We start from the raw sequence: 7,738 nt of genomic DNA, 5'->3' as shown, positions 1-7,738 counted from the left end.
TTTTTTTTCAGACCAACGAACAGAATCTGCAGCCATTTTTGCTACAGTATGAAAGTTTGATGAGCAACTTTAGGCTGCCGAAAGAAAATCATGTAAACATTTAAGGGAAATGCTACACTCAATTGTTTTCTGTACAAGCTGCTCTTCTTTTCTAAAATTAAAACTAAGGCTAACATAAATATATGCACCAGGTTAACACACACATCCAGGTATCGTAAGACAAATTTGTGAATATTTAGATAAATGTGTGTTACAAATACCATAATGAAATCAGATTATACTACAGGTAGTCCTCGACTTACAACAGTTCATTTAGTGACAGTTCAAAGTTACAACGGCACTGAGAAAAGCAACTTATGACTGTTTTTCACATTTATGACCATTGCAGCATCCCCATCGTCATGTGATCAAAATTCAGAAGCTTGGCAACTGACTCATATTTATGACAATTGCAGTGTCCCAGGATCATGTGATCACCCTTTGCAATCTTCTGACAAGCAAAGTCAATGGGGAAGCCAGATTCATTTTACAACCGTGTTACTAATTTAACAACTGCAGCGTGACAAGAAAGGTCATCAAATGGGGCAAAATTCACTTAACAAATGTCTCGCTTAGTAACAGAAATTCTGGGGTCAATTATGGTCATAAGTCGAGGACTTCCTGTATAGAAGCCCTACTGAAAGCCATGCTGCCCAAATTCTTTTATTCTTGTATCTACTTGAAGAAGAGTCTCTGCCCAAGGAATTATTTTACAATTCTCCTCAGACCTTCATTAAATTAAAGCACTCTGCTCTCTGCCAAAAATACCACATCACTGAGACAGAACCGGCAGTGATATTAATGGGTGTTGCTTTTCTAAATCCCTGACCAATAAATAATTGAGCTTGTATTTCAAAGCCAAATTTTGTATGACTGAAATGTTTCAAAAGATACTTCATATTTCTGACATATCTGACAAAGAAAGAAAGGAAGGAAGGAAGGAAGGAAGGAAGGAAGGAAGGAAGGAAGGAAGGAAGGAAGGAAGGAAGAAGGAGGGAGGGAGGGAGGGAAGAAGGAAGGAAGGAAGGAAGGAAGGAAGGAAGGAAGGAAGGAAGGAAGGAAGGAAGGAAGGAAGGAAGGAAAGTTAACTTTACACAGATTTCCAAAACATCCTATTACTTTGGGAGAAGCTTTTCAATGGCACTTCTGAAAGATGCTGCATTATAACATCAATTAAATCCATGTATTATTTCAAAGTCAAAAAGCCAGCACAGCTAATAGGTGTGTTAACGAAGACTGCCAATCCATGTGCTGCCAACAATTTTACTAGCAAGGTCTCAAAAGAACAGTTGCAAGATTACCGCATATTACAATAAGGCAATTACATGTATTTACCTTAATTATATACTTAGACATAATTATAATAATTGCATGTATAGGTCATATTTGACAAAATTTTAAAAAGGAAAACTCTAGCAAAGCTCACCATAAGACTGATGAAAGAAATAGAGTGATGCTAGGAGAAATTTAAACAATAGAAGGACATTTTAAAAAGAGCTTTAATCTTCAGGCACAATTTGATATTGATATTTGTCAGGGAGAAGTCTACCATATTCCGCATTGCTGTTCCCACATACAGTGCTTAACTCTTGAGTATTAATTTCTCCTCTTTCGCCCTCTTTAAGAAATATTATGGTTAATTCTAGAGTCAGAGAGATGTTCGGACTGGATTTGGCATTTTTGTCCATCTCTTGAGACCTTCACAAGGACCTGGGTAGATGTTTGATGGTGTTAAAGGTATTGTTGGAGGATATAAGCTGTTCAAACCAAAGCTGCCTTTTGCAATTGACCAGTGGTGATTTTGTCAATGCTGGTGATGTTCAAGAGGTTCTCCAGATGTTTTGGGATTGCACTCAAGGGGCCTATTACTATTGTCCCTACCTTTACTTTGTTTTGCCACAGTCATTCTATTGTTTGCATGTCTTCGTATTTTGTGATGTTCTCCAGCTCTTTCTCTTCTCTTCTACTGTCTCCAGGTACTGTCACATCCACTATCCAGATGTTTTTGTTTTTGTTATCAACGATTGTTAAGTCTGGAGTGTTATATGGCAGATGCTTGTCTATCTGGATTCTAAAAACATAGAACACTTTAGCGTTCCAATGGGCCATTCTAGGCCTAGGAGGCCTCCTCCAGGCCTCTGAGGCCTAGACTGGACTTCTGGAAGCCAATCAATTCTCAAAATGGAGCAAAATTTAGCTACTGGTTCTACTGAACCGGTGCGAACCGGCTGAATCCCACCACTGATACCAGTCCCAGATCTACAAACACCAATGAAAAAAGAAATAGAAAATAACTGGCATACATACCATTTGATGTTATAGTCTTTTAAAGCTGAGCTTTGGTAAGTAGTATGCTTAATCAGTTTAAATAAAGCTTAGTTTTTATTTATTCATGAAGCTTACCTATTGCTTTCCAGTGCTTGGCACCAGTGTTCAGACCTAACTGCATTATACATGCTGTGTTTTTCAAAAAAACGCAAGCGGGATTATGGAGATTTGTAAAATAAATATTTTTTCTTTAAATATTCTTTTGTAAACATTCCAGTATGCAAAATACCAGCAGTAAGTGAAAGCTCCCAGTGTGTCTATTGATTGACCTTTTCTGATTTTTTTTTGTCTTTTGCAATGCTACAAGATACAAAGATTTAGTCTACCTGATCAGCAAAACCCAGCATTTAGCGTTTTAAGTCCTATAGAAGTCGTGAACTTTCTAAGAAGATAGATAACTCTGCAGAACCATATCAAAAAAGTTCTTTCCGATATCAACCAAGACACAAAATGAGTATTTTTTTTAAAAGATAAAGTTTTTTTCTAGGATGGTACCTTACAATTTATGTTCTATTTCATTTTTAAAACCATTAGTTTTTCCTTTAGTCTTTGGACATGGTCTAGACCAGGGTCTGCAACCTGGACAACTTTAAGACTTGTGGACTTCATAGCTGGCTGAGGAATTCTGGGAGCTGAAGTCCACAAGTCTTAAAGTTGTCCAGGTTGCAGACCCTTGGGGGCTGAGGAATTCTGGGAGCTGAAGTCCACAAGACCCGCTCCAGTCGGGCTTCAGGCCGGGATACAGCACGGAAACGGCATTGGTCACATTGGTGAATGATCTCTGGAGGGCCCGGGACAGGGGTTATTCCTCTGTCCTAGTTCTTTTGGACCTCTCAGCGGCTTTTGATACTGTGGACCACGGTATCATGCTGCGGCGTCTGGTGGGACTGGGAGTGGGAGGCACCGTTTTGCGGTGGTTCTCCTCCTTCCTCACCGACTGCACGCAGTCTGTATTGGCAGGGGGGCAGAGGTCGGCCCTAAGTCCCCTAACTTGTGGGGTGCCACAAGGGTCGGTCCTCTCCCCCTTATTGTTCAATATTTATGTGAAGCCGCTGGGGGAGATCATCCGTGGCTTTGGGGTGGACTTCCATCGGTACGCAATCTGGGTGTCCTCCTGGATCCACGGCTGACACTGGAAGACCAGTTGACGGCTGTGGCCAGGGGGGCGTTTTACCGGGTACGCCTGGTACACCAGTTGCGGCCTTTTCTGGACTGGGATGCCTTGCGCACAGTTACCCATGCTCTTGTCACCTCCCGCCTGGACTACTGTAACACTCTCTACATGGGGCTCCCCTTGAGGAGCACTCGGAGGCTCCAGTTAGTCCAGAATGCAGCCGCGCGGGCGGTGATGGGAGCGACTCGTCGCTCCCATGTAACGCCGCTGCTGCGCGAGCTGCACTGGCTGCCTGTGGCCTTCCGAGTGCGCTTCAAGGTGTTGATTATCATCTTTAAAGTGCACCATGGCATCGGACCTGGCTATCTCCGAGACCGCCTTCTGCCACAGATCATCTCTCACCGACCGATACGCTCCCATAGAGAGGGTCTCCTCAGGGTGCCGTCAGCCAGACAGTGCCGGTTGGCGACCCCCAGGGAGAGAGCCTTCTCTGTTGGAGCCCCCACCCTCTGGAACAAGCTGCCCCCAGAGATCCGGGTGATTCCGGATCTCCCCTCCTTCCGCCGCGCCCTCAAGACATGGCTGTTTCAGCAGGCAGGACTGGCCTAGGGATATTTTTACTATTGGATTTTTAATCAACTTTTAAAAATAAGGAAAGGCCTATTTAAATATATTTTTAATCTGTTTTAATTTTGTATATTGTATCAATTGTTCTGTTTTAATTGGCTGTAAGCCGCCCTGAGTCCACCAGGAGAAGGGCGGGATATAAATGCAATAAACTTAAACTTAAACTTAAACTTAAAGTTGTCCAGGTTGCAGACCCCTGGTGGCTGAGGAATACTGGGAGCTGAAGTCCACAAGTCTTAAAGTTGTCCAGGTTGCAGACCCCTGGTCTAGAACGTAGAAATGAGTTTAACACTGATGGAAGAGAGTTATGATTGACAGGTAGATTGACATGTGTACAGGTAGTTCTCAACTGACCACGATTGGAACCAAAATTTTCATTGCTAAGCAAGATGGTTGTTAAGTGAGCCTGATTTTATAATTATTATTTTTTTCCACAGTTCCCATGGTCACATGATTAAAATTCAGACGTTTGGCAACTGGTTCACATTTATAGCAGTTACAATATCTGGGGTCATGTGATCACCTTTTGCGACCTTCTGACAAGCAAAGTCACTGGGGAAGCCTGGTTCACTTAACAACCGTGTCACTAACTTAATCTGCAGGGATGCACTGAACACCTGTGGCAAGAAAGGTCGCAAAACCGTCTCACTTAGCAACAGAAATTTTGGGCTCAATTGTGGTCATAAGAGGAGGACTGCCTATAAACACAAATAGATAGGAGTGAATCCTTTTTCGTCCTGCTCTGCAAATTTTTTTTTTTCTCCCTTCAAGCACTGAGAAAGACAGAGAGGGATGTAAATGGCTGCAATGACAAAAGATCCCAAATGCAGAAAATAATAATAATGATAATGATAATGATAATGATGATGATGATGATGATGATGATGATGATGATGATGATAATAATAATAATAATAATAATAATAATAATAATAATAATAATAATAATAATAAAGTTGGAAGGGACCTTGGAGGTCATCTAGTCCAACCCCCTACTCAGGCAGGAAATCCTATACAATTTCAGACAAATTGTTGTCCAGTCTCTTCTTAAAAACTTCCAGTGTTGGAGCAGTCACAGCTTCTGGAGGCAGGTTGTTCCACTGATTAATTGTTCTAACTGTCAGAAAATTTCTCCTTAGTTCTAGATTGCTTCTCTCTTCTCTCTTTGGTTAGTTTCCCTAAATTGCTTCTTGTCCTGTGTTCAGGTGCTTTGGAGAATAGCTTGACTCCCTCTTCTTTGTGGCAGCCCCTGAGATATTGGAACACTGCTATCATGTCCCCCTCGTCCTTCTCTTCATTAGACTAGACATACCCAATTCCAACAGCCGTTCTTTATATGTTTTAGCCTCCAGTCCACTAATCATCTTTGTTGCTCTTCTCTGTACTCTTTCTAGAGTCTCAACATCTTTTTTACATGGTGACCAAAACTGGATGCAGTGTTCCAAGTGTGGCCTTACCAAGGCATTGTAAAGTGGTATTAATACTTCACGTGATCTTGATTCTATCCCTTTGTTAATGCAGCCTAGCACTGTGTTGACTTTTTTGGCAGCTGCAGCACACTGCTGGCTCATATTTAAGTGATTGTTCACTAGGACTCCAAGATCCCTCTCACAGTTGCTACTAGATATAGTATATATCTAGATATATAGTATATCTAGTATATCTATATACTAGATATACTAGAATAGATATAAACAGTGCTCAGGCTTGGTTTATGGTCCAGGAAGCAGGAAAATGCAGGACTGTGTTATATGGACTTCCCATTTAACCTATCGTGGCTCCGATCTTCCATTTAAAACAACGCATAGCAGTTATTATAACAAATAATTGTTGGCAACGCTTTGGGGAAAAGACTAAAGCTTTACTCCTTGAATTAATATCTCGGGAGCCATAAACTGCAACAGTGTACAATGTAGACAATAGATACAAAGTTCTAAACTTCAAATGAGATGGGATCCCATGATTGCAAAAGGAAGGGCACCTTGATTATTTCATGAGATAAAGTTAATTGAAGAAAGTTTGATTAGTGACCTCCCCCCCACCCACCCCCCATTTTTGGTAAAGTCATTTGAAAGAGTAAAAAAGATGAAGAAAAACCAAAAGGAAAAATAATTGGAGGATTAGCTTTTCTTCCCTTCTCCCCACTACGGAAAGTATTATGATAGCCTTATGAAAGGAGAATTTAAAACCCTGATTTACAGCAGAAAAGGCACGTTAAAAATAGCAACATCAATGTGTCTTTAATCAGTATGCTTTTTTAAAGAATTGTTTTAATATCAGTTCATCAGATATATGGAACCATCACGCATAATCAAAATGCAAATTGGCACCACCCATTTGTAATCTGGACGGAAGAGAGGAAGACGTGCAACATGCATAATTTTTTTCCCTATACATAAAATACTTTCTGGGAAGCCCAAGACATGGAGGAAAGTCTAATTTCCATCAGACATTACTGTCACTTTCTTTCATTTACTACTCAGCTCACAGGTTGTTTACCTCTAAAGGTGAAACAGGAAAAGACCAATTCCTAATATCTGGGGGAATAGAAGGATTTATATTCCTCGCAGACAGCTGGTTATTTGCATTCTTTTAGAGAATTGTTGTGGCCACTTGGGAGTTTGTCTTTGTCCTGAGGGTCACCTGAATAGTGCAAATGGGTGTGGAGCCTTCTTGGAACTGCTGATTTGAACTGATTTTCAGCAGTTCCAAGAAGGCTCCACACCCATTTGCATATTCAGGTGTTTGCAAGGAATATAAATCCTTCCATTCCCCACCATCCAGTCAGAACTGAAGAAGCTTCTTGGATGAGAAGCGAAACATCTTCAAAGAAAAACAAGGAAGTCCAGTTGCCTCTTGAAAAAGCACCTTTGGGACAACCATGACTGAGAATCTCCATAGACACTTTGTATTAATGCTTGTCCATCACTTAGAAACCTCCTATGTTTTTCTTGCTTCCAGATCCTCCTAACAATGGTATGAGAGGAAGAGGAGAAAAGGAACAGAATAACAGAGTTGGAAAGGACCTTGGGGGTCTTCTAGTCCACCCCCCCTGCTCAGGCAGGAAACCCTAAACCATTTCAGACAAATGGTTGTGCAAAAAATATGGAACGCTTCACGAATTTGCATGTCATCCTTGCACAGGGGCCATGCTAATCTTCTCTGTGTTGTTTCAATTTTAGTATACAGCATATGCTGCCAAAGCAAAGAAGGGACCTGACCTTATGGAGTTGAGAAATAGTTAAAAAGAAGACAGCAAAACCATCCTGTTTCTGAATCAATATATTTTTGATGAAGATGTTTTAGGTTGGTTCCCCCCCCCTTTTTTTTTTTTACAAAATGCTTAATAGTAAATGAGAGAAATGTTTGTGGTAAGAATTGTATGGCCCATTCTTATATTTCCTGTTGTCCCACGATAAATATCCTGTACTGGTGAATGAAATCAGAGCACTTACAAGAGGTGTTCAGGATACAGAAGGATTATTATAAGCTCGGGAGAGAAAAGAGATTTACAGAGTTCACACTGGAATCAGCCTTTCTTGAATACAAAAAGCACTAACAAGAAGCACTCAGCTGTCCTTGAAATTTAGAGAAAAGTGTTGACATCCTCATTTTCCCTGCTTTTTTTAA

At 40.9% G+C, this 7,738-nt stretch overlaps 1 pseudogene; it reads right to left on the bottom strand.

Annotated features, from left to right (window-relative positions):
* Window positions 1-7,207: 7,207 nt before the first annotated feature.
* LOC114922681 lies at window positions 7,208-7,305 on the bottom strand (annotated as a pseudogene).
* Window positions 7,306-7,738: the final 433 nt, after the last annotated feature.

The sequence above is a fragment of the Protobothrops mucrosquamatus genome, unplaced genomic scaffold (assembly GCF_001527695.2).
Source record: "Protobothrops mucrosquamatus isolate PMUCROS unplaced genomic scaffold, P.Mucros_1.0 scaffold610, whole genome shotgun sequence".
Taxonomy (NCBI): Eukaryota; Metazoa; Chordata; class Lepidosauria; order Squamata; family Viperidae; genus Protobothrops; species Protobothrops mucrosquamatus.
This window is presented reverse-complemented; position numbering and strand designations above follow the sequence as displayed.